At 36.1% G+C, this 27,760-nt stretch overlaps 1 pseudogene; it reads right to left on the bottom strand.

Annotated features, from left to right (window-relative positions):
• Positions 1–449: 449 nt before the first annotated feature.
• On the bottom strand, positions 450–27,526 carry LOC110905866 (annotated as a pseudogene).
• Between the last annotated feature and the right edge of the window lie 234 nt (positions 27,527–27,760).

Raw genomic sequence — 27,760 nt, 5'->3', positions numbered from 1 at the left:
GGACCAATCTTTAGGGGTTTAGATGAGTATTGATGAGCTTCAACTCATAGGTGAAGGTTGTATAAAAAAAATTGATGTTTGAAGTTGTAGGTGAGTTTTTTGGTTGTGGTTTGTATAAAATGGATGAGGATAATGGTATTTATATAAAAGTTAAATTGAAAAAAAATATATAGCCGTTGTAATCAAGACCGTTGCCAACGATCATTGGCCAAATAACTCTCTCCGGCGTTGATTTTAAAACGCTCCAGCCAAATTTTGTATAACAACGCCCATGGGGGCGGAGACGAAGGCGTGGAGGGGCGTTGTTTTCTAAAAAACGCCCAAAAAACGAACGAGTACGGGTGGTCTTAGAATGAGGAATATGCCACTTCTTGAACTTGAAGTAAAACATAGATACATTACAACAAAAAAAAAAAAAAAAAAAAAAAAAAAATCCCAAATCTGCAAAAATCACATTTGACTTTGCTTATTCCTTCTGAGATCTTCATTAAAGAGCAAAAATAAGACATTTGTTCACAAATACCCAAATGGGATTCTTCAGACTTTCTTCAGCCAATCTTTGCTTACAATGTGTCAAAGTGTCTTAATCTTTACTATTTCACGGTTTGTCGATGCATTCGCTGTCCACGGATACCCTCCCAGAGCCCCGACCCACCATTTTACCAAACGATGGTACACCCGAAAGACCCTTGAAACTGCTGCTTCCCTCACTAAAGTTTCTAGCTTTTCTCAACTTTGGCGGTTTACAAGAGGAATAAAGGTCAAGATCATGATCAAAATTGTCGACTTTGACTTCTGCAACCACCAATCGGGCAATGCTGCTTCGGTAAAATGGGCAGACGGGTGCGGTAAGTGATGCGATTGTTGGGTCGGGTTTGTTGTGGCAACATAAGGCTAGGGTGCATTGAGCACACATTTGATGACCGCAATCTTGGACCTCAATTGTGCAAACTTGGTCGAAACATATACAACATAACTCCGTTTCGCTTACCTGCAAACATATACCCATGATTACATTTTGATAATGCTACAAAGAAACACCAAAATTCAACTAGATTGTATATTTTTTTCTTCTTGTTTGAGCAAATAGCCATAAACCCATGATCATATTTGGATGTCACCAAGATACACCAAAATGATGGTAAATTAAAAAACTTTTTATTGTTTAATCAGAACCCATGATTAAACTGGAAAATACCACCAAGAAACAAAAATTAATAAATAAATAAATAGAATAAAATAAAATAAAATAATCCCAACTTTGAATGTTTGCTGGCAACAGTCCAGCTAAGAAATTTTTTTCTAATAGTCCCAACTTTTAACATATTTTCCCTTAGCGATCTTATATTAACTAAAAGTTAACCCAATTAGTTTTGGGAAATTGGCCTGTAACAATCCTACCTTGACCTTATTGGCCATTAATAATCCCACTTCAGAATATTCCTTCCACCAGTCCCACCTTTCACCTATTTTTCCTACAATGGTCCACCGTTAAAAAAATTTAACGGAGTTACGCTTTTTTCCAAATTACAAAAAGATTTTTTAGGGCTTTAGATTAAAACGACGATACGAGTCCATTGATGTAAAACTTGCCTCGAAACGGTGCTCCAAACGATGAAAACGCCGCTTCAATTCGGGTGTTTAAATTTCCATTTAACCAAAATCAAGTCATTTGGAGCACCGTTTCGAGGTAAGTTTTACATCAATGGACTCGTATCGTCGTTCTGATCAAAAGCCCTAAAAAATCTGTTTGTAATTTGGAAAAAAGCTTAACTCCGTTAAGTTTTTTTAACAGGGGACCATTGTAGGAAAAATAGGTGAAAGGTGGGACTGGTGGGGGGAATATTCTGAGGTGGGATTATTAATGGTCAATAAGGTCTAGGTGGGATTATTACAGGCTAATTCACCATTAGTTTTTGCTGACTTAGACTACTACACAAGCAATCCACATCATCAAAACTTTGTCTCATGAGTTGTCCACGTCATCAAAACTTTGACTATTTACAGTGTCGGCTTTGAAGGTGTGCGGGGAGGACCTCCGCACAAGACCCGTGATTTCCAGGGGCACGCGATTTTTAAAAAATCCAATATGTATATGTTATTTTTTTTTAAATAGTAAAAACATAACAATTCCAATATAGGCCCATTTACACATTACTTTTTATGGTTTAGAATTTAGTCCACTTGGCATTAGGTTTCTTGAACCCAATACAATTTGATTATTATTTTTTATTTTTTATGATTTTGAATTTAGTTCACTTGGCATTAGGTTTATTTAGACCAATACTAATTTGATTATTATTTTTAAATAATAATAAAACATTACAGCAGTGTCCGCTATGTAGTTTTGTTATAGAATTTTTTAGGTATATACGTTTCCGAACCCTCGGTTTTATAATTTTATTAGGTATATACGTTTTCGACCCCCGGTCAGAAATCTCAAGCTTCGCCACTCTACGGAAGGGCATATTTTTTCAAGCTCGAACAAGGTACGTGAATTCTCGGAGACGCCTCTGCTTATTTACCACATAAGCAATCCATGTTAGCAAATTGTTTACTTTTTGACACATATGGCTACAGGGTGTGGTCATCATCCTCATGGTCACAATAACCCTCCACATCAACGTCATGCCACCCACTTCTAATCCATCATCCAAAACCACTACCCTAAGAGTGTGGTCATGACCCAAACCACTATTCTCTTATTTTAATTTATTTTTGTGAATAGGAAAATGAAATATTAAAAAAGGAAAGGAGACCCATGGATGCCATGGTTTAATCCATGCAAACCATGGTAGATGAGGCAACGGGTGGTGTAGCAATCCATTAATGGTCCTACGTGACGATTGATGACCCAACCCATGACCCCCACACCCTTTTAGCTTAAGTAGTCCACATCAGCAAAAAAACAAACTGAGTTAACTTTTAGTTAGGGGTAAATTAATGTTTGTATCGGATTGCAATGGATACCCTTTAACTTTAATAATTACAGACACAATCCTTTATTTATAAAGACCATTACACTCTAGGTCCTTTAGCATTATCCTAATTAAAATTTTCAGTTAAGTCTCTTCCCTTAATAGTATTTTTGTCATTTCATGTTTTTATTTAAAATTTCTTAATAAATAAAACCAAAAATTTTCAGTTCACCATTTCCAGTTTCTACTCTCAAATAAAACTCTCTCTCTAAACTTTCTCTCACTAAACAAATCAGTTACACTCTAGGCTGTGTTGTGCATCAAATAATGCAGATTTGGGCTCTGTTCAACACAAAAACCCTAATCCCCAAATTAATAAAACTACGATATAAATCAAAGCTACAACGCCTACCTCCATAATCACAGACTCACCTATCAGACACTGTTGGACCCAGTATGGCCTTAACAACTTCTTTTTACGTAATATGGCAAGTGATTTCAGTATATGTGAAAAAGATGTGCGGAAATGGAAATCAGACTTTCAAGAAACAAGACCTACAGAATTATCAAGTTTATATCACTTTGAAACAAATTAGTTTAACAAGGTGATTGTAAGATTATTATCTAATACAAATGAATCTTGATTTCTATGGGTGAGAAGAGTAGTGGAGTTTGGGTGTTTGTATATGAATGCTAAGCTTCAAACTCAAGTATCTTCTGCCTCTCGAGCCTTCTATTTATAGACGGCTGTGGACATGAATAAACATTTGTTTATTCATGCAATAAGTCCTGCGTAAAGTAGCAATTTGACATATTCATTGAATCCATCGTTCAAGTTGCATTTGTAATCATGATAACCAATAATGTCATGCTTCGGTCATTGGTGGCAGGATAGAGTTGTGATTTTTAGACAAGTGGGGCTTTCATCAGAATTTCTGATAAAGCATTTCATCAGAAATTCTGGGAACAAGTCATCAGAAAGTCTGATGATCAAAATCGTCAGAAACTGATGATATTTCATCAGAAATATCATCAGATCCATCAGAATTGACCTTCTCTGATAATCCAAATAAACTCTTGATCAACTTGTGATTCTTTGAAGTAGATACTTTGCATTTCAGTTGTCCTATCTGATCTTCTTCTTCTTGATGTGATCTTCAGGACTGTTATCTTCTTCAGAGATCCAGTTGATACTTACAAATAAAGTTTCCTAACAGTTTCCCCCCTAAGTATTGTAAGAAAATGAACTACCTCATGAATATAAAATTTCCAAACAGTGGAAACTTAATACTTGCAAATTTAAACCAGTTGCTAAAGTTTTGAAAAACAAATTACATAAAAGATGAAAAGAAAATAAACAAGTTTTAATTCAGCTTCACTCTCTTATGCACATCTCCTTTCTTTATCTTCTTTTTGTAGGAGATATGCTTGTTGCAGCTAACATACATGTCTTTGTACCATTCTCTTGCTTGGATCCATTCTTCAATCATTTGCTCAATTTCTTTTCTGCTCCCCTCCAAGTTCTTTTCTATCTTCTGAAGATGTTCTTGTCTTTTGTTCATGGTTTTCAAGATATACCTCAGAGTTTGATTTGAGTACTTACAGATGTCAACACTTCTGAACAAAGCTTTGTTATTATCATAGTCTCTGAAGATTACACCATATTCTTGTTTTACATCTTTGTTTGTCTGGATAATGATGTCTCCAGATCTTGCATCATCCAATATTTCTGAGGGAACTTTTGTCTTTGGTGATCTAAAGTACACCTTTTTGTTGTGCACATGTTCATAATTGATACATAGATCAAAGTCTGAAAAAGCCATTCTTTCAAATAGCAATATTCCAGCCTTTGATATGCCATTTAATGCCTTTCTGACCTCTTGGTTATTTTTCTTTTCCTTTTCATAGTGATCCTTCATGAACAAAATGTCCAAAGGATGCAACTGGTCAGCTAATTCTTCATCAGTCACCTTCTGTTCATACCCATTTTCTCTTTGAAGTGTGTATCTGTTTTGCACATAAGTTCCTCCTATATCATCAGTTGCAGATTTCACTTCATCCACCTTTAAAATTCTCCTTACCGGATTCTCATTATGCTTATGAATGCTAGCTGACCCTCCTTTCATTCTTTCTTCTCTTAAAGCCAGTCTGATAGGAGATAGTGATCTTGGCATTTCATCTTCCTTTGTCAGATAATAACTCACCAGATTGTATTCAGGAAATGTCATTACATCCCTGGCAATTTCTTTAACCATGACAGACTTGGTTTTAGAGATTTTTCTTTAAACAATCTTTGACTTCGCCACTGAATCAACTTCTTGTTCCCATTCCTTCATCGTTTGTATATTCATATACTTGCTTAGTGCTGAGTCATCAGATACTGTTGGATTTGGAACAGCAGCTAGCAATTTCAAATTTGTAATAACTTGATGTTTTGCAGCTGCTAATCTTTTCAGGATTTCATCTTTTGGGATGTTTGGAGGTGGACCCATCATTGTGGTTTCAGCTTTGGTGATTGGTGTGGTTGATGATTGTTGAGGAGTTGACTTTGGAGCTTCCTGATGTGAGCTTTCAGCAGGAATTTCTTTCATGAGTTCTTGAGGATCCACTTTGGCTAATCTTGCAATATTGTATTGCATCTTCTCCATTAGTTGTTGTGCTTCTCTTGCCAGTTTTGAGTTGCTGACCATGTTTTTCTGAACTTGGTTGAATTCAGCTTGAGCTTTCATCTGACTTTCAGCCCATTCTTTTGACAGCTTCTCAAGGGCATCTGTGATACTGTTATTACTTGCCCTTAGAATGGTAACTTCTTCCAAAACTCTGTTTCCACTGCTTGACTGCCTTGACTCCATCACATTTACAACTTGTGCTTTGATCTTTTCTATTTCTGTGAGAATCATTTGGATTTCTGATGCAGATATGTTGAGTTCTGGTGCCTTTTCTTTCATCTTCTGAAGAGACTTTAGTGCTTCAGTGTTATCATCAGTTTGTTTCTTTATTGCTTCCACTGATTCTGACAAAGTCTTCATCTTAGCCCTTTGACCTTGCATTTCTGACAGCAGCATGTCAGGTTTTTCTTCTACTGGATTTCTTTTGCAGATTTTGTAAACATTCTCCAACATAGTTTCCAGATTTTCTTGATTCATGGGTTTTTCAGGGATATTTGGAACAACAGATGTTCCTGCTAACATTCCAGCTGCAAACACATTTGCTGCTGTTTTGGAAATGATAGGGTCACTTTTGGCTTTAACAGTATTTGGTGCAACCTTAAGTTTACCAGTATCATCTCCACCAATGGTGAGTGACATACTCTTGGATTTCCTTATATCCTTGAATCACATCAATATGTGATTCTCCATAAGTTTTTAAGGTAAACATATTACCTTTTTCCAGATTTCCTTGATCAGTTTCCTGATCTCTATCTGTTGAGACCTCATTCTCCTCCTCATTTTCTAATTCAGAGTTGAGATTAAAAGCACTAGTAACCTCTTTATCAACATCAGTTTTTTCATTTTCTAAGTTGTAAGAAATATTTACTGAACTTTCTGAGTTTGTTTGTTTTGAGTGAGTGTCAACTAAAACAGTTCTTGAGAGAGATGTACCAGCGATATGGGATTCATCATGATGTATTACTTCAGTTGCTTCAATTTCAGTGCCATCAACTTGAGCTTCTTCATAATGATCTCCAGCATCTTCATGAATTCTTCCAGCAATATGTGATTCTGCATAATGTTCTTGTGCTGTCTCTTGTAGCATATCAAAATCTGGATGAATTCTTCCTTCATGAATTTGATCGTTTTCAGCATCATCTGGTAAGTTGGTAATCATCAGAATTCCTTCTCCTCCTGCCTCTTTTGATGATCTTGACTTCTGTTCTTCATCTCCTTCCAGTGATGAAGAGCATTTGAAAACTTCTCTGCTGGCTCTTTCTGTTATGGAGTCTGATTTGGTTAGAAGTGCCTCATGCTGTATTCTGAATTGTGAATCTGGTGTAATGAAACATAGCATGCTTTCTGGTAATTCAGGGATATCTTTGTCAGATTCCCATCCATGATTAGAACTCCAGGCCTTCATTGTGTTTGATCTCCACAGATTCTCCAAAATTGGAATTTCTATTCCTCTTGCAGCAAAGGTTTCAGAAATGAAAACAGAAATTAACCTCGGATATGGCAGATGTGAGATTATTTTTCCATTTTTGGTGATGATTGACCTCTTGATCAGGTTGAAAATTTCTAACCCATAATCAATTTTGAACCCAGTTATGAGTCCATACATGATTGTTAGAACAACTTGATTGATCTGATCAGTTCCTTCGATTTTTGAGGTGAGACATTTTTTTAATAGTTATATCATCACTTGCCATATGGCTGGCATTTCATTTCTTCTAATTGAACCAATTTTGTTGATATTCTTGTTTTTGTAACCAAGCCCAATGATAAAACTTAATAGCTCTTTTCTGCTTGGTGCTTCAACATAGTTATCAAGAACAGGTAGTTCGAGCCATTCTCTTAACCTTGCAGGAGTTAATGTTACAGAAACATTTTCCCATACATGAGCAGAGATTTGGTTTTCTTCAACTTCATCAAAGGTGTGAACAGATTGTTGTAGTAGCTTTTCTGGTACTTCTCTCTCTTTTGTTAGAGCTCCTGAAATTGGACAGTTCATGAGATACTCTATCAGAAGTTGACATCTCACATCATATTCTGAATGCTCTGTATTTATTAGCAAATTGTTTTCTTTCATTGGCAGAAATTCAGTGTCTTCAATAAAAGATACATCGATGTTGAGGTTTACTTCGGCCATTCTTGAAGTTTGTGAATTAGGGTTTGGAATTTAGGGAGTTCTTGAGTGAGGAACAAAGTTAGCTTTGGTTTGGAATTTGAGAGAAAGGTATGATTTTTGAATTTTCTGCTAAGTGAGAGTTATATAGTGAAGGGTTTTAGCAGAGAGTAGTGGGTTTATGGAGTTGAGAGGATATGGAACGTGTCATGTAGTGGCGGTTAAAGGATCATTAATTGTCTTTATTACCGTTTGATCATGGGATGTCGGTTTTTGGTTCATGATATAACCGTTGGATCGTGGGTATCAAGACTTTAAGACTTTAATGATGATTAATCGTGTAATCGTGGTTGTGCCCTTTCAACTTGTTCTTTTAATTTGCAGTTTCACTGAAGTACTTCATCTGAGTTCAGATGGAGACAATTATCGGTTGTATGACACTTTTCTATTTTTGTGGACCCTACTCTTTTGAAGAGGTCCAATTAACTTTCTTCATCTTCATCTTTTCTTTCCTTGTAAGTCAAAGTTCCATATCATCAGACGTTCAACAATTTCTGTTAACAAGTATGTATTTCCTTTGTTCTGACTTTTGTTTGACCCCTTTTGATAAGGTCAATAAAAGTCAACAGAAGTCAACAGAATTTGATGTGTTTTTCCCCCTAAATTTGTGACCGTTTTTACCAGATTTTAAAGCAACACTTCATCACTTTTGGTATTGAGTGAATACCCTTTTTTTAAGATGAGAGGGAATGAGATAGAATTAGAAGACTTACACTGGTTTTTCTGGTATCATTCTTGTCTCTTGGTCTTTTTCTGATATTTCCTTGTTTTAACAGAAAATTAGATTGTTTTACCAGATTTTGTTTTTGGTTATCAAAAAATTAGAATTTTGAGTTAAAATTTCTGACGATCATATCCATTTCCCTATTAGCAAAATAACACAAGAATCAATTTAAAGCAAAACAACCAGCATATTATATAAATATATTTATCATACAATCTATCTACACACATAAGGTCCAATCATGGAGAGTTCTAATCAATATCTATTCCATCTCCATATTCTATCTCAAGAAGTACCCAAAGTTCAGTTACCAAACCAGAATTTTTATTTGTTGGTCTGAGTAAACTGATGCTTGCATTCTTTTGAAGATACAACTCTGCTCTTTGATAACCAGCAGGTATACCACCAAAGCCCAGTTGGCTTGTGATTATTTCATCAGAAAACGAGGATACATCAAAAATGGCTTGCTTGACCACATGTTGCTTGCAAAGTCTCTCATTAAATAATAAGAGAAGTTGTAAGCAATTTTCAATGTGATGGCTCGACAAATTTCTAACAACTTATTAGATGCTTCATGATGATTTATGGCTTTCTTTGAAAAGCATGCACCTAGTTGAGTGATCAGAAACTGCCATGGCTTGATGAAGCCATTTTTGTTGATTGCTCTGGGATCATTTTCAGGATTGTACCCCATATTCTCCAATGTTTCTTGAATCTCAGGGTATGAGAACATCAGTACATTGTTCTCATCATTTAGTTGAAGAGCCATTCTGATGTTACTTTCAGTTATTCGGATTCTTTGATTGAGCACCTCACTTTCAATATATATTCTCTCTCTATCCTGACTTTCTGACAAAGTTGCGTTTTGCCAAAAGGTTTGAAGGATTTCAGGGAATATCGTTATGTTGGCAGTGAGAGCATATCCTATGTTGCTTGCCAGTAGCATGTTTACCACCGTTTGACACCCATCCCAGAGAGGACCCTCAAAGCTGGTTCTGAGTTTGAGGTTGTGGTATGGATGTTGAGTAAGTGGAAATCGATCAGCTCTAATTTTAAGCATGTTGTGTGTAACAACTCTCACTAAAATCAATACTTATTATGCTAATTGTCCAATAAGAAAACCCTAATTGAGAAGCCCAAGTAATTCTGCATAAACCCTAAAATTTTTAGAACATTCAGAATCAGAATCAGGGCCCCTAAAACTCAAGGGGGGTAAACCCTAGCCAACGATTATCCTTATAATTTGCTGTAGGAATTGAAATTCGTCGAATTATGACTCACTAAGGCTATGTTGGACACGAACCTACCCTACCCTACTTTGTCACCACATGCGATACGCGGCACAGGCCACGTATTCTTCCGCGACACGCGGGAGGTTCAAAATTCCAGTATAAATAGAAGGGCTTGGGACGTGAATTCTGACACGACGTTAAAATTCCAAATGCACACTGAGACATAGTCGAAATACTATAAACACACACGATTCACGAATCGCTGCCACAATATCGGGTAATAACTCGATCGCTATTACGATTCAACGTCCGATCGATTGAAACTATCCAACGTATGATTAAGTGCTGCTCAAATTGAGTTTATACTTTGTTATTTATCGTGATTTCGACTTGAATGTTTGAGTGCTGTCCGAAATCGGGCTATACTCTGTCATTCGTTGTGAATCCGCTGAATTGTTAAGTATTGCACTTTGTTAATCGTTGTGAGGGTTTGATCTCGTGAATTGACGTAACTGCTGTATTAGTTACTAACCCTGTTTGCGTGTATTGTGAATTAAATTAGGTTAATCAAAGCTAATCAGTAGGCTTATACTCTGCTCGTTAAATCTGCAATGTGAGTCCATTCTCTTTTCTCACAGTTTGTGAGTCATTCTCTTTTTATCAACTGTCTTACAATACTCCAAATTATTTTCAAAAGTTATAATCACAGGGACTAAGTCGTGGATATCTTGAATCACTGGCTAGTGGGGTATTGTGCACATTACTAATTTTCTCCCAGTTAGGTTCATTGACCTACTAGGGATAATCATCACTATTTGGGTTCATTGACCTAATAGTGGTATGACCATCGTCACCATTGTGACATGTCACCATTGTGACACGGCGCCAGATAAATATAAGATATAAACCATTGTAATCGCTCTTATGCTGTAATTTTATAACTAAGGGTCATTTTATAAAAACCTGAATGAACTCACTCAGTATTTCCCGCTGACAAAACATTTTTCAAACATGTTTCAGGTGATCTGTTATGATCCAGGAAAAGTGCCGTGAAGCACTACAAGCTTAAGAAAGTGGCTCATGATAAAATAAAGAAACATGTTTTGTAAAATAAAAGATTTCCCAGTGAAATCAAATGATTGTAAATTACCGGGGTTTTATCCCTAAATTATGTAAACGGGCAGTTTTAAATATTGAAAGATCCTGTTTTAAAAGACTTCCGTTGTCGCCTAAATTAAATACCACGGGATTTCTGTCCCGCGGCTCCTGAAACGGGTCAAACCGGGTCGGGGGCCGTGACAGAAAAAAGTGGTATCAGAGCCACTGATTTAAGCTTACTATTGATTTTAGCCTATTAAAGTAATTAAGAAATACTTAGGAATTTCTAATTGCTATTTTGTGATTATGTGTTTTATTATCTGACTAATTGTGTACAGTATGGGCAGATCTTTATATGCTAGCCAATGTAGCGATTAACACAAATCTGACCCAAGTTTTAGCACCTTCATTATCTACAGTCTAGAAATCTTATTCAGTAAATAAATAAATTTACAAATAAAACCTAGTGTGTTTTAAATTTCCGTTGTTTTGGTAGTTACCCAGTATGAAATAATATTTAAAAGTTTTTCTATAAAATTTTGTTATAAATTTTAACTTAGTAATTGTGTGTATTTTGCAAAACAGCATGAGTGACTTGTCTGACGCCCTTTAGAGATTAAATCTCTACCCAGTAAAAATAGAGGTTTCTAGAGATTTCAATGGGTATATACCAGACGTAGAAGAACCTATAGAATTCAATGCTTTACCTCTCGAGAAACCCAAGCCTAAGAAAATGGAAATTGGGGAAAGTTCTAGGCAAATTGAAAGGTTACCATCTCAGGAAGAGCTAGATTTTATATTGGCAAGCTATAATACTATTAAGCCTGTTAATAAAAATGCTTTTATTCACTTTCTTGAAACACAACTACCAATGAACTTAGAACCAGCCATTCCAAACCCTTCAATCCACTCTCAAATAGATGAATGGTTAACTAATGAAATACAGTTCCAAAACAATCCCTATAAGCTTTTTCCTCAGTTCAATCCAGAACCTTTACCAAATCCACCAATGAGTAACGAGAATATGGCTGAACTCCGCCAATTTGGCAAAGAACAAATGGATACTGGGAATAGGATCCAAGAGATTGGGGGACAGATCTCCTGGAAATACGATGAGAGGGAACACCATTACTAGAATATCATTTGACAAAGGATAGAGGAGTTATGGAACTGTGGTTATATAATAGTAATAGTCAAAATTAGGCTGTAAAATAACCTAAAATAAAATTTTGTAAGATAATGGTGTGTATTGATGCATACTATTAAATATAAATGGAAATCAAGAAATCAATAAGTTTGGCTATATATGTATTGTGAAATTAATATAATTATTTTATGTATATGTATAATTGTTATTATTAATACTAATAAATATATTATCAGATGGAAAATGCTAATAATGAACCAGTTAATGAGGTTAATCAATCTGAGCAACAACCGGGGGATCAATATATGACTAGGCAGGATATAGAAAATATCGTTGCTCAAGGGATAGCCAACGCTATTCCAGCAATAGTTGCTCAAGGGATAGCTAACGCTATTCCAACAATCATTGCTGCTGTTAAAAATCCAATAGAACCGCAACAAATCGTTCCTAGCAAACGTATTTCTGAAGATAACTTCAGTAATAGCGTAAACGGAGGCAATAATCATACTAATCATGAGAATGAACCACGGAAAGCTCCTCCCCCTAAGAAAATGAAAGCTGCAACGCCTGGTTGCACTTACAAAGAATTTCTTGCTTGTAAACCCATTGAGTTTGCAGGCAATGAAGGAGCGACTGCGGCACTACGTTGGTTAGAGAAAACTGAGGCAGTAATTGCCATAAGTAAATGTGCTCAGGATGATCAGGTCATGTACACGTCAAACCTTTTCAAAGAAGGGGCGCTAGAATGGTGGAATACGGTGTTACAAGCAAAAGGAAGAAGGATGGCGTATGCTATGAACTGGGAAGAATTTAAGAGCTTTGTAGAAAGTAAATTATGTCCCGAATATGAAAAGGAACAAATGACAAATAAGTTTCTAACCCACCGGATGGTGGATGTAGATTGCCGAAGGTATACTTCGACATTTTTCGAGTATGCTCGAGTAGTACCAACACTGGCTTCGCCAGAGCCGGTACTTATTTCTCGTTATATTTGGGGATTGATTGCTGAAATCCGTAATATCGTCAAGGCTGCAAAACCTCACACGATTGATGATGCAGTAGATTTAGCCAATACTCTGACTGACGAACTAGTACGGACAAGAGAAGAAAATAGAAGGAAGGAAGTAGCCCAAAAGATTACCCAAGGATTCCGTCCGGGTAACCATAACAATTTCAAGAAAGGAGGGAATGGGCAATCTTCCACTAGCCCATTTTGCAATTCTTGCAAAAGAAAGCATTTTGGAAGATGCAAAGGATATTGCAATTTTTGCAAAATTCCGGGGCATCAAGAAGAAGACTGCAGGAGGAAGAGATTTTCAGTCTGCTATAACTGTGGAGAAGCTGGACATCTTAGGCCAGATTTTCCAAAACTGAACAAACTATCTAACAATAAAGCCAAACCTGCAGAAGAAGCAAAAAGGAATGGAAGAGCCTTCCAACTGACTGCTCAGGAAGCAGAGCTCATTCCAGATGTGATAGCCGGTACGTTCTTAGTTCACAACGTTTACACAAAAATATTATTTGACTCTGGTGCAAACCAAAGTTTTATAAATATTTCATCCTTCCAAACTCTTAACTTACTTTTAACCAGCATTAGGCAAATTTCTACAGTAGAAACGGCAGATGGGGATTCAGTTAAAATAAATAAGGTTCTACAAAACATAGAAATAGAACTTTTAAGTCATAAATTTCTGCAACCCCATTATCTATGAAATTAGTGATGTGTTAAGAATGGATTGGTTAGTAAACAACCATGCTTAAATTATCTGTGATAAGAATTCCATAGAAATTTGTGCACCCACTGGAGAAGTAATAATGATTACAGGAGATAAGCCATGTAAACCCATAAAGTTTATATCAGAAATGAAAGTTGCTAATTATGAACAAAAGCAAGAAATAGTATAAATGATTCCAGTAATCATTAATACCAAAGATAAAGAATTTAAGGGAATTTCTGTAGTTTCAGAATACTCAGATGTATTCGCAGAAGAATTACCGGGATTACCACCAGATAGGAAGGTAGAATTTAGGATTCATCTAATTCCAGAAACTATACCAATAGCTAAGGCACCTTATCGGTTAACACCCACAGAAATATAAAAACTGAAAAATCAATTAGATGAATTATTAAGTAAAGGTTTCATACAACCTAGTTTATCCCCGTGGGAGGGGGCACCAGTGTTGTTTATTAAAGAAAAAGGCTGGTCCGATAAGAATGTATATTAATTATAGAGAATTGAATAAGGTTACAATTAAGAATCGATATCCATTACCTAGGATTGATGATCTTTTCGATCAATTTCAAGGAGCTAGATATTTTTCTAAGATATACCTACGTTCCGGATATCATCAATTGAAAGCAAGTGGAAGACATACCTAAAACTGCTTTCAGAACTAGGTATGGTCATTACAAGTTTACAGTCATACCCTTCGGATTAACGAATGCACTTGCAGCATTCATGGACAAGATAAATAGGATCTGTAAACCATATTTGGATAAATTTGTAATTATCTTCATCGACGATATACTTATTTATTCCAAAAGTCGGGAAAAACATTATCAGCACTTGCATGCACTCTTAAGAGAAGCTTTTCGCCAAAGTCTCGAAGTGTGAATTTTGGCTGCCAGAAGTACAATTTCTAGGTCATATGGTGAATCGTGAAGGTATTCACGTAGATCCTGATAAGATAGCAGCAATTACCAAATGAAAGGTTCCTCAATCCGCAATGGAAATTAGGAGTTTTGTAGGTTTAGCCAGATACTATAGATGGTTTATTAAGGATTTTTCCAAGATAGTTATATCATTAAATAAGCTAACATGTAAAACAGTTAAGTTTGAATGAGGACCTTAACAAGAAGAAGCCTTTAGGATCTTAAAGCATAAATTAACAAATGCCCCAATCCTAGCCTTACCAGAAGGAACAGAAGATTTTAAAGTATATGGTAATGCATCAAAGCTAGGATTTGGATGTGTGTTAATGCAACGCAAAAAGGTAATTGTGTATGCATCAAGACAATTGAAAAAGCACGAAGAAAGCTATACCACTCATAACTTAGAATTAGGAACCATAAATTTTTGCCCTTAAGATTTGGAGACATTATCTGTATGGAAGTAAGTTTACTGTCTATACGGGTCATAAGAATTTAAGATATATTTGAGCAAAAAGAATTAAACATAAGGCAAAGGAGATGGATAAAAATCCTAAGTGACTACGACTGTGATATTCAGTATCACGAAGGAAAGGCTGAAGACAGCTAGAGATCGCCAGAAGAATTATACAGATAATAGACAAAAGCCGTTGGAGTTTCAAGTTGGAGACAAAATGCTATTGAAAGTATCTCCTTGGAAAGGAGTTGTTAGATTCGGTAAGAAAGAAAAGCTAAGTCCAAGGTACGTAGGACCATTTCCAGTGATCCAACGTATAGGACCAGTTGCTTATCGTTTACAACTACCAGAAGGGTTAGCTAGAGTACATGAGGTATTTCATGTATCCAATCTCAAGAAATGTTTATTAGACGAATCCTTGGTAGTACCTCTTCAAGATGTAGAGGTAAATAAAAAGCTGAAATTGTAGAGAAACCACTACAAATAGAAGATAGAAAGATCAAGTTTCTCAAACCCAAACGACTAGTATTGGTCAAAGTCAAGTGGAATTCAAAGAGAGGACCAGAATACACTTGGGAGCTGGAATCAGAAATGAAGTGGAAATATCCTCATTTATTCCAGTAAATCTCGAGGACGAGATTTTTCTTAAGGTGGGGAGGATGTAACAACTCTCACTAAAATCAATACTTATTATGCTAATTGTCCAATTAGAAAACCCTAATTGAGAAGCCCAAGTAATTCTGCATAAACCCTAAAATTTTTAGAACATTCAGAATCAGAATCAGGGCCCCTAAAACTCAAGGGGGGTAAACCCTAGCCAACGATTATCCTTATAATTTGCTGTAGGAATTGAAATTCGTCGAATTATGACTCACTAAGGCTATGTTGGACACGAACCTACCCTACCCTACTTTGTCACCCCAGGCGATACGCGGCACAGGCCACGTATTCTTCCGCGACACGCGGGAGGTTCAAAATTCCAGTATAAATAGAGGGGCTTGGGACTTGAATTCTGACACGACGTTAAAATTCCAAATGCACGCTGAGATATAGTCGAAATACTATAAACACACACGATTCACGAATCGCTGCCACAATACCGGGTAATAACTCGATCGCTATTACGATTCAACGTCCGATCGATTGAAACTATCCAACGTATGATTAAGTGCTGCTCAAATTGAGTTTATACTTTGTTATTCATCGTGATTTCGACTTGAATGTTTGAGTGCTGTCCGAAATTGGGCTATACTCTGTCATTCGTTGTGAATCCGCTGAATTGTTAAGTATTGCACTTTGTTAATCGTTGTGAGGGTTTGATCTCGTGAATTGACGTAACTGCTGTATTAGTTACTAACCCCGTTTGCGTGTATTGTGAATTAAATTAGGTTAATCAAAGCTGATCAGTAGGCTTATACTCTGCTCGTTAAATCTGCAATGTGAGTTCATTCTCTTTTCTCACAGTTTGTGAGTCATTCTCTTTTTATCAACTGTTTTACAATACTCCAAATTATTTTCTAAAGTTACAATTACAGGGACTAAGTCGTGGATATCTTGAATCACTGGCTAGTGGGGTATTGTGCACATTACTAATTTTCTCCCAGTTAGGTTCATTGACCTACTAGGGATAATCATCACTATTTGGGTTCATTGACCTAATAGTGGTATGACCATCGTCACCATTGTGACACGGCGCCAGATAAATATAAGATATAAACCATTGTAATCGCTCTTATGCTGTAATTTTATAACTAAGGGTCATTTTATAAAAACCTGAATGAACTCACTCAGTATTTCCCGCTGACAAAACCTTTTTCAAACATGTTTTAAGTGATCTGTTATGATCCAGGAAAAGTGTCGTGAAGCACTACAAGCTTAAGAAAGTGGCTCATGATAAAATAAAGAAACATGTTTTGTAAAATAAAAGATTTCCCAGTGAAATCAAATGATTGTAAATTACCGGGGTTTTATCCCTAAATTATGTAAACGAGCAGTTTTAAATATTGAAAGATCCTGTTTTAAAAGACTTCCGCTGTCGCCTAAATTAAATACCACGGGATTTCTGTCCCGCGGCTCCTGAAACGGGTCAAACCGGGTCGGGGGCCGTGACATTGTGTGTGTGTGTTTGAAAGTATGTAGAAGAAGATGAGGAAGTTTTCTGGTGAATCTCTAAGTGACAGGCTTTGCTTAATGTGGTAAACATATATAGTAAATTCAAGAACTGCCATAAATGGTATCTACCCACTGTATCTTGTCTACCACAATCTTGGTTATTTAATTGTTTATCAGGTGACATAAAGAATAACCCAGAAAGAACTCTCTTCATTAAATGATTTAGGCGGCTATTTTTCAGTTTATATATCATGATTACCTACTGTTGTCACTTCAGTGTATTTAATGAAGAAGAAAAAATCTCTACACCTACTAACAATCCCCAGAAAAACTTCTGTCAAATGATGTTTTCAATTGTAGTAACTAAAGAAAGAGAAAAAATAAAAAAAAAATAATAATAATAATAATAATAACAGAAAGTTAAGAGTATGCAAAATTTCAGATTATGAATTTGTCAATAAAAAAAATAATAACAGAAAGTTAAGAGTATGCAAAATTTCAGATTATGAATTTGTCAATTTTGAGTTGTAGATAAAGCTGATGAAATGTATGAACTTTTTAAATAATCATTCAATAATTTTGTTCCAAGAAGTCTTCTGATTTGTTACCAGAATTTCTGATGATTTGTTAGATTTTCTGATGATGTATCAGATTTTCTTATAATTTATCAGAATTTCTGGTGCTTTATCAGATATGCACTTTTTCTTCTTATGATTCTTTTATTTAAACGAGTTACAGATCAAAAAGAACTTTATCACAATTTTGACCATGATTTAGCAGATCATACCTTAAGCCTTTTAAACATAGGCTACTTTCTTCAATTATCAAATTATCTTAAGATCCTTCCATTTATTTCATTTCTAAAGTTCACCATTTTACCAAGCTTTGAGACAAAGTTTCTAAGTAAGCTCCTATCCCCAGTCATTTGCTTGGAGCTTCCTGAGTCGCAGTACTAGATCTGCTGCACATGATGGTCTTGAAATGAAATGGTTAGAGGGTTTTAGGTACCCAGGCATGCTTGGGTACTCTTTCTGATGATATTTTAGCCTTATTATTTCTTCTAAATGATCTTTCATCAGAATTTCTGTTATATGCTGAGCCATTAACAGAATTTTTCTTTTTCTTTTGGAGATGGTGTTGAACAAGCTTCGGTATTTCAACACACATACAAGAATCATCAGAAATCTCTGATGTTCCTTCTTGTGATGGAATGAAGGGATAATTTTGAAACGATGAGTGAACTGTTTCTGAAGTTTTTACAAACTCTTGATTGCATTCACTTCTTTTTTGTTCAAAATTTGGTTTATCAAAGGAGTATTCAGAACATGTTGATTTGCAAGTGTCAGTATCAGATTCTGATAAAAAATTATCAGAAATCTGTTGAGTTGCTTTTACAAAGACAGTGGGTTTGTTATTATTTGTTCTCACATAACTCAAACCCTCTCCTTTGTTCTTTGGAGTGGACTCTATGAAATTTATGAATTCTTTTGCTTCTTGAAAACCTCTTACATTAATTTCTTTATCATTGATTTTCTTGTAAAGATCTCTTCTTTCATTTTCATAGAACTTAATTTTAGCTCTTTGATCTAAACTTTGTTCTATAAGTAGTTGATTTTCAAGAATAATTTTATTCAAGGTCCTCTGCAACTCATCAGATTTTTTACCATCTGATTGATGTTTAACTTGCAAGTTTAAAAAATCTGACATGAGCTCATTTAGTTTATGTTCAAGATCAAGATTGTCTAAACTTACCTGTTGTCCTGAAGTTTCTGGTATGTCATCAGAAAGTGCCATGAGACAGAAATTAGTCATTTCTTCTTTCTTCTTCATCAGAAGAGTCATCAGATAGCCATGTATCTGTCCCAGCAATTAAGCTGACTTGTTGTTGTTGCTTCTTAGCTTCCTCAAGCTTCTTTTCATAGTAAGCAACATCTTTCAGCTTCTTGGTCTTGTACTTAGATGCATAATGACCTTTTTGCTTGCACTTGTAACACACCACCTCAGCCTTTCCTTTATCTTTAGATCTAACTTCTTCTTTAGATCTACCCTCCATCCTCCCTCTATCACTCCTCTGGTATCTCTGGCCTCCTCCCCTCAACCTCTGCTCAAATGTTTTGGTGAGCAGTGCTATTGCATCAGCAAAAGCTGAAAAATCTGAAGATGTATCAGAAGTTTCAAGACTCTGACTGTTTGATGGTTGTGGATCATTGGAAATTGTTTGTCTTTGTGGGTTTGAGATAAGAGCTAAAGATCCCCCTCTTTGAATGGTTTCTTCAAATATTTCTTCCTCTCTGGGGATCAAGATGCTGTATAAGTCATGAAGACTCATGTTTCCTAGTTCTAAGGTTGAGGACAAAGTCATTGTGAGACTTCTCCATTCTCTAGGCAAAGCATCAAGAAATTTTATGTTTCTTTCATCATTTGATTTAGTTATTCCAAATTTCTTTAGCCCGTTTAAAAGTTTTGTGAACCTTTGATATGTGTCATTTAACTTTTCATTAGGTAAACTTTTAAACCTTTCATAAGATGAGACATTATTTGTTCTCTTGTTTCTTTTCATCCTTTCTCCTCCTTAACAAAGATTTTCCAACTGATCCCATATTTCCTTGGCTGATGCACAAGCATCAACTTGTGAAAATATGTCATTGGAGATGGCCATAATTAAGATTGATTTTGCTCTTTCATCCCCAGCTACCAGTTTCTTGTCTTCCGCGCTCCAGTTTATTTCACTTTTGGGAGCACGGGAGGCAGGGATTTCTGGTGTTTGGTCAGTTGCTGGAACTGCTGGTATATCAGTCATTGGTATATGTGGACCCGTATATGTGGACCCCTTTCAATGGATTGAAACAGAGCTCGGTCATGACAATTAAGGAAATTGACCATCCTGATTTTCCATTGGAGGCATTCCTCTCTGACCAGAGTCGGAGGTTTGGACATAGAACCAATATTGAAAGCATTATTCCAGGATTGAAAGCTGGCCATATTTAGAAAAAAGAAGAAGAGCGATTGATCGTTTGAAAATAATTTATTCAATCTGCTCTGATACCAATTGTTGGACCCAATATGGCCTTAACAACTTCTTTTTACGTAATATGGCAAGTGATTTCAGTATATGTGAAAAAGATGTGCGGAAATGGAAATCAGACTTTCAAGAAACAAGACCTACAGAATTATCAAGTTTATATCACTTTGAAACAAATTAGTTTAACAAGGTGATTGTAAGATTATTATCTAATACAAATGAATCTTGATTTCTGTGGGTGAGAAGAGCAGTGGAGTTTGGGTGTTTGTATATGAATGCTAAGCTTCAAACTCAAGTATCTTCTGCCTCTCGAGCCTTCTATTTATAGACGGCTGTGAACATGAATAAACATTTGTTTATTCATGCAATAAGTCCTGCGTAAAGTAGCAATTTGACATATTTATTGAATCCATCGTTCAAGTTGCATTTGTAATCATGATAACCAATAATGTCATGCTTCGGTCATTGGTGGCAGGATAGAGTTGTGATTTTTAGACAAGTGGGGTTTTCATCAGAATTTCTGATAAACCACTTCATCAGAAATTCTGGTGAACAAATCATCAGAAAGTCTGATGATCAGAATCGTCAGAAACTGATGATATTTCATCAGAAATATCATCAGATCCATTAGAATTGACCTTCTCTGATAATCCAAATCAACTCTTGATCAACTTGTGATTCTTTGAAGTAGACACTTTGCATTTCAGTTATCCTATCTGATCTTCTTCTTCTTGTTGTGATCTTCAGGACTGTTATCTTCTTCAGAGATTCAGTTGATTGAGATTTTCTTCAATACTTACAAATAAAGTTTCCTAACAGACACTACTCATAAGCCCTTATCTACATCTATATTGATATGTAATTATAGATACTCTTGTGTTTTTTTATTGCCTCTGTGAGATAAATCCTTTGAAATTTCAGCAATTAAATCGATAGCTTCATGTATTTACCTTCAATTGAGGGGTATAATCATTGCGGAAGCGTTGAGTTGCTTCCTTTTTTTGGATCACTGGAAGCAGCTAATAAAACTCCGTTGGATACATCTATTGTTATTATTTATTTATTTATTTATTCAAAAGATTAAATATCATTCCACACGAAAAAGGACAATTACAAAGCAATGGCAGGTAGTCGGGCAACAAGTTGCGTCGCCACCCCCTTTTGAATAGAAAAACCAATTCTGCTACGTTTGGTGATCCAGTGATGGCATGATGTCTTTGGGACCTGATTTTAATGACAATTATAAGCATTCTATGTTGAGTCTTATTTAAAATTTGAATTTCTGTATTATTCATATATTTAACAAAAATAGTATGAAATAATTTGAGATTTTGGTTCTTGAAGTGATGAAGTTTGCATTGGGCACTACGAGTGATTAATTTATTGCTTTGATTGATAAATAAAGCAACCTAGAAAGCTATTGTTTATAAGGGGGTGTCAGTGGTGATGATGGTTGTTGCCGGAAATGGTGGTAATGGTTGTTGCCGGAGATGGTAGATGGTGATGTGGTGACAGGTGGTGGTGGTGGCGGTGGCTAGGAAAGAAAGAAAATAGTGGTGGTTCAAAGGTGTGGTGGTAGTGGGTGTTATAAATGAGGGATTATAATGGGGAAGAAATAAGGTGTGGAAAGACATAAATGCCCTCACAGGAGGTGCACATGATATTACTTAACTGAAAAATTTAACTAGATTAATGCTAAAGGACCTAGAGTGTTATGTTTTTACAAATAAAGGATTGTGACTGTAAATATTGAAGTTAAAGGATATCTATTGCAATCTGATACAAACATATGTGATCGCTGAGGAAAAAAAGGTAAAATTGGGACAGTCATAAAACATTTCCTTAGTTGGGACCGTTGCCGGCTGATATGTTAAAGTTGAAAATTGAAATCATTAAAATCCAATTTTCCTAAAAAGAATCAACCATCTTTCTAAATTGAGTAAAGTCAACAAAGATATGCATTGAAAGTCAAAAGTCATCAACTTTGACCCTTTCAAACCCAACATTTTTCTAAACATATCTGAAGAACTGCATAAATAACATTACCTGAGAGATGTTATCATCGGAATCCGAATGTGATGGAGACGGTAATGAATAGCCGGCGCCGTTTAGTAGTGTTTTCTCTCTCTCCCTATTAGCTTCCATCAAAGCTTGCTCTAACAAGGCTTTTGCATCTTCATTAAGCTCACTCATGAATTTTAATGCTGATGATGGCCAAACCAAAGCCTCTGCAGACGACGGATTTAATAAAGCCGCACACGCTTCGTTCTTGTGCTTTAACGCAACCATATATGGAATTCTTCTGCATTTGTTTACCAAAGTTAGCTTGACTAGGGCTGCAAACGAACTAAACGTTCAGCGAATAGTTCTTGAACCGTTTAGCGGGATCGTTCGTTTAAGATAAACAAGAACTTTCGTTTGTTTAGTTTAATGAACGAACATGAACAGAGGACGTGTTCGTTCATTTATGTTCGTGAATGTTGCAGTAAGGTGTTCGTTTGTATTCGACAGTTTGGTTTTAAAATGCGCCCATTAGGAACGCATAATGCGCGCGTCATATGATGCAATGATGAGATCGCATCGCGTGTTGTGGTTCCATGATGCGCGCATCACATGATGTGGTCCAATGTGGGGCCTTATGCAGTTGACTAGTATTTGAACAAATTAGATCTTTAATTGAACAAATCTGACTTTAGATGATGAGAATATATTATATTTTAGTGTTTAAAGGTTAAGTTAAAATATTAGCTATGCATATTTTTTAGTATTTTTGAATAAGAATACCTCGCATACGTAATGTGCGCGCTTCACGCATTGCGCATCACGCATCGGATTTTGGGATCAAAACGCATCGGATCACTACACGAATTTTAAAACCAAGTTGGATAGTTCATTAGTGTTTATAGTTTTATATAAATACTTCAAAATTCCAACAATTAATATATTATATAAGTATTAGCGTATTATTATATATTCTGTTCATGGACGCTTGTGTGTGTTCATGAACATCAATTTGTGTTCATGAACTTCGGTTTGCGTTCGTTGCCTAAAATTAACAAACAAACTCTAACACGTGCATTTCCTTAACAAATGAGCATGGACATAAAATGTGAACAGTTCATGAACACATATATTTCCTTAACAAACAAACTCTAACACGTGCATTTCCTTAACAAATGAGCACGGACATAAAATCTGAACAGTTCGTGAACACATATATTTCCTTAACAAACGAACACGAATAAGGTCGTGTTTGTTCGATTCATTTGCAGCCCCCCTAAGCATGACTGACCATACCAAATCTTATTGTAGGGATGCACTATAAAGGTCCATTTACGATACCAAGAACTAATCTTGATGCATTACACTAATCAAGAAAGTGATATCAACTACACTAGCATATAAAGATTGTTATAGTTTGAAAAATAAGTGTACCCAGATGCATCTCTGTGAAGACGATATGCACCCCACGTCAATAATTCTCGAATACAATCAATTGATCCCCCTCTTGCGCCTAAATGAAGTGGCGTGCTACCTGGGAAGCTGTACTAAATGATGACGATTAGAATGACGTATAAATAAAGACGCTAAATACTAGAGTTTACAAAATGGATGAGTCAAGCAGGTTAGAAAACGGGTCAAATGGGTAATTTTGTTATGAGTTGAAACGGATATCGTGAGGCCGAATTGACCCAAAGCAGTTTTGGTCCGTTCTTTTATAAAAACCTCGTTATTAAACCGTTAATCCGTTTTAACTAAATTTTCTTATTTGACCAAGTTAATCCGTTTGAGACAAATATATAATCAAATTCGCCCAGTTTTTAAATCGGGTTTTTGCATAAAATATAAATGTATTTTTTTTATTTGTCCATAAGATATAAATGTATTTTTTTTCATTTGTCCTTTTTGGGTCATTTTGAAATCATTACATCCGACATTTTTGTATAAAATTTAACATATACATGTGTGTGTATGTATGATATTTGTTTATATAACTTCAACAATTTTTTACAAAAGTTGTCATTTTTGACAGCTGGTTTTTACTTTTTACCTATTAAATCACCCAAAAGGGACCACATGTTACCTTTCCATAAGACTGTCCGCAGTGCAAGAGGCTGCATTTACTACATGCATCCTAGTCATCACTGCCACATCAGCTTTTAACCCATTCTTCCCACATGCATTCTCTCTCCTCTTTTTAACTCCAACCCATCCTTCCCACATGCATCCTCTCTCTTCCACATCACCATTTCTTTTTCTATTTTTCTTTAAAAACATTTAATTTGTAATCTTAAAAAAATATTTAATAAATAATTGTAAAAATATATTTAAATAATATAAAATAAAAAAAGATAAAAATAAACATTTTATTGATCGCTACTGGGCCAAAGGCCCATTCCAGAAGTGTGGGTATTTCGGGTGGGAGGGTATTTCAGGTGGGAGGGTATTTCGGGTGGGTAGGGGTATTTCAGGTGGGAGGCACTTTCGGGTGGGGTGTTTGGTCCAAGGGTGGGTATTTCGGGTGGGTAGGGGTGTTTCGGGTGAGGTGTTTGGTCTAAGGGAGGGTGTTTCGGGTGGGTATTTCGGGTGGGGTGTTTGGCAAAAATGGCACTTTATTAATTATATAAAACATATATTAATAATACAGGACCCACCTTTACCTTTTCTCTCCTGCATGCGTGTGCACTCCCCTACGTGCAAACCCCCTTAAATGCTATCAACTCCAGTGCTTCATTTACAAATGCGTCCTCCACATCATCAAATGCATCCCCTTCAAGTACGCATTGAAGGCAGTCTAACTAAGATGTCCCAAAAAGTACAATACATAAAAAGTAACAAATGATAAAAAAATATTATATGCAAAATGGAAATTGCCAGTTGTACTCATTAAGGGATGTGACAATAGTAGCAGTCAAGGAATAAGATTTTAGAGGTGTGGGAATAAGGGTTAAAGTGGTCTAGCTGCCATGAATTCGTACCTGTATCCGCCAGTGGAGGCACTAACAAGAGCCCCACTGTCTAGAAGCATATGAACGCATTGTGATCGTCTTTGACACGAAGCCAAATGCAAAGGCGTTGCCCCTTTACCGTCTTTAATATTAACAAATCTTGAAAATCCCCTGTAACCAGAATTAGATTTACATAACTTTAGCATTATTAAAAATATATATATAAAAAAAACTATAGAAGTTGTTCATCAATTAAATGTAGCAAAAATATTATTTGACCCACCAAGAAGCAGCAACATGGGAAGTCCGGGCAGCCGAAAGAATGGTTTCGAGACAATCGGAATGTCCATAACAAGCAGCATAGTGCAAGCATGTTCTTCCATTTAGTGAATCAAACATCAAGATCTAACCAATTCAGATAACAATTAATAATTATCACCAATTTGGGTTCAAAGGAGAAAATTTGATAATGTAAATGAAAGAAGTTTACGTACATTTGCATTAGCTTCAATGAGCCTTTCAACACAAGCAATCTTTCCATGCATTGCAGCCAACATCAAGGGAGTCTACAACAAGATGAACCATAAAAAAAAAAAATGGTACCAACTTCCAACTTCCAATTTTCCATTTATTTTTATTTTTTTTTTACTTTCTACATTGGTAACAAAACAATGTATTTCTAATTTTTTGTTTAATATATGTAATAAATATATATTAAAACTTATATAGAAAAATGTAAATATTTTTTTTAACAAACAAGTATACCCGATACTCGAGGGTAATTACCCGGCTTATGCCAGACGGGTATTGGGCGGATATGAGACTAAGATTACCATTATCCGTCGTATTGTCATCTGTTACAAACCTGCTAATTCAAATCTGGATTGGCTGAATTTTAGGAGAGTCAAAGTCAAAAGGCTGAATTTAGGGGCTGAAGTTTAGGAAGTAACTCTTTTATTTTTCGTTTAAGTATTTCAATTCATGTTCTAGTTGGGGATGTCTTGTTTATTTGGATTATCTAGTGTTTTTGTATTGGAGATTAGCCCCTCTCGAATCGGGCCAACTATCTTATTATTTCAATAAATCAGCCTCTTGTTTTCGAGTATCTATCAATGGTTCCATTGCCGGGAAACCTGATGGTGCAGACCCGGAGCAACCATATTGGAGGCAGCGAAATTTTTTATGATTCAATCGCTGCGCAATTGGAGATCATTTCAGAAAAACTCGATTCCTTGTTATCTCTGAAGAATGATATTGCAGCGATCAGGGAAGCTTGGCTAGCAAGACAAACACAGTTAACCAAAGAACTCGAGGATGAGCCTCACGGACCACTCCCAGGTCCGGTCAAAGAGGAAGATCTTGATAGTATCGACGCAGATCGATTTGAGCACGTCTTGGGTGGTCAATTGAAGATCAACGACCATGTCTTGGGTGGTCAATTGAAGATCAGCTACCATGTCTTGGGTGGTCAACTAAAGATTCGCGATGGTGTTTATGGAATCAGAGGTGGTGTTCGATGGAAGGTAAGAGATGGCGTAGAGAAGAAATCGTTAACTAATCAGCCTATGGCTGTCCATTCTTCTTATGATGGTGACTACAAGGTTTGGGTTAACGATCATGAAAAAGTTGCAATTCATAGGTGGAAGCAGAAAAAGAAACAACTGTTGACGGCCTTCAGGGAATTTGTTATTGACTGCAATCCCAGTTTCACCTTCTTTTCGACTTGAGGACAAGTCGATTTTTTCGGGCCAGAAGTATTGTTACAAACCTGCTAATTCAAATCTGGATTGGCTGAATTTTAGGAGAGTCAAAGTCAAAAGGCTGAATTTAGGGGCTGAAGTTTAGGAAGTAACTCTTTTATTTTTCGTTTAAGTATTTCAATTCATATTCTAGTTGGGGATGTCATGTTTATTTGGATTATCTAGTGTTTTTGTATTGGAGATTAGCCCCTCTCTAATCGGGCCAACTGTCTTATTATTTCAATAAATCAGCCTCTTGTTTTCGAGTATCTATCATCATCCCAACATAAAGATGAAAGCAAGACACACCATACCATACCTGTTTATGCCTATTCAAACAATCAGGATTAACTGACCCATCTTTCAAAAGCAAACAAACAATCTGAAGAAAACCCACCAAGAAACAATCAAATGTAGATGCTTTACATAACCATGAATCAAGATTCCAACTTTAAAAAAAATCTTGAAATACCCACCTTAATCTGGCCATTGGCAGCAGCTATATGAAGAGGAGAATGACGATCATAAACAGTTGTTTGATGAATTAAAGATGGGTCTTTGTTTAAAAGACTCTTTACAATCTCCAAATGCCCAAAACCCATGTTCATCTTGCACCCGGCAACTAATCCCCTGTCCCATTGTTTACATTTTTTTGTTGAACAGGGGGTGGGGAGGTTGGAAGAAGAAAGTGGTCAATCTTTCACATTTAAGCAGGGGGGTTGGGGCAGGTCGAGGAGGGAGAAGAACGGGCAGGTGGGAACGGTAGAGGAGGGGGCTAATCTGGCAACGGGCAGCAGTCAGATATTTTACGGGCAGCTTTGTTGATTTTTAAAGGTTATTATATTTTCACACCCCTACTTTCTAATTTTTCAC

Source organism: Helianthus annuus, chromosome 11, assembly GCF_002127325.2.
Source record: "Helianthus annuus cultivar XRQ/B chromosome 11, HanXRQr2.0-SUNRISE, whole genome shotgun sequence".
Lineage (NCBI taxonomy): Eukaryota > Viridiplantae > Streptophyta > Magnoliopsida > Asterales > Asteraceae > Helianthus > Helianthus annuus.
This window is presented reverse-complemented; position numbering and strand designations above follow the sequence as displayed.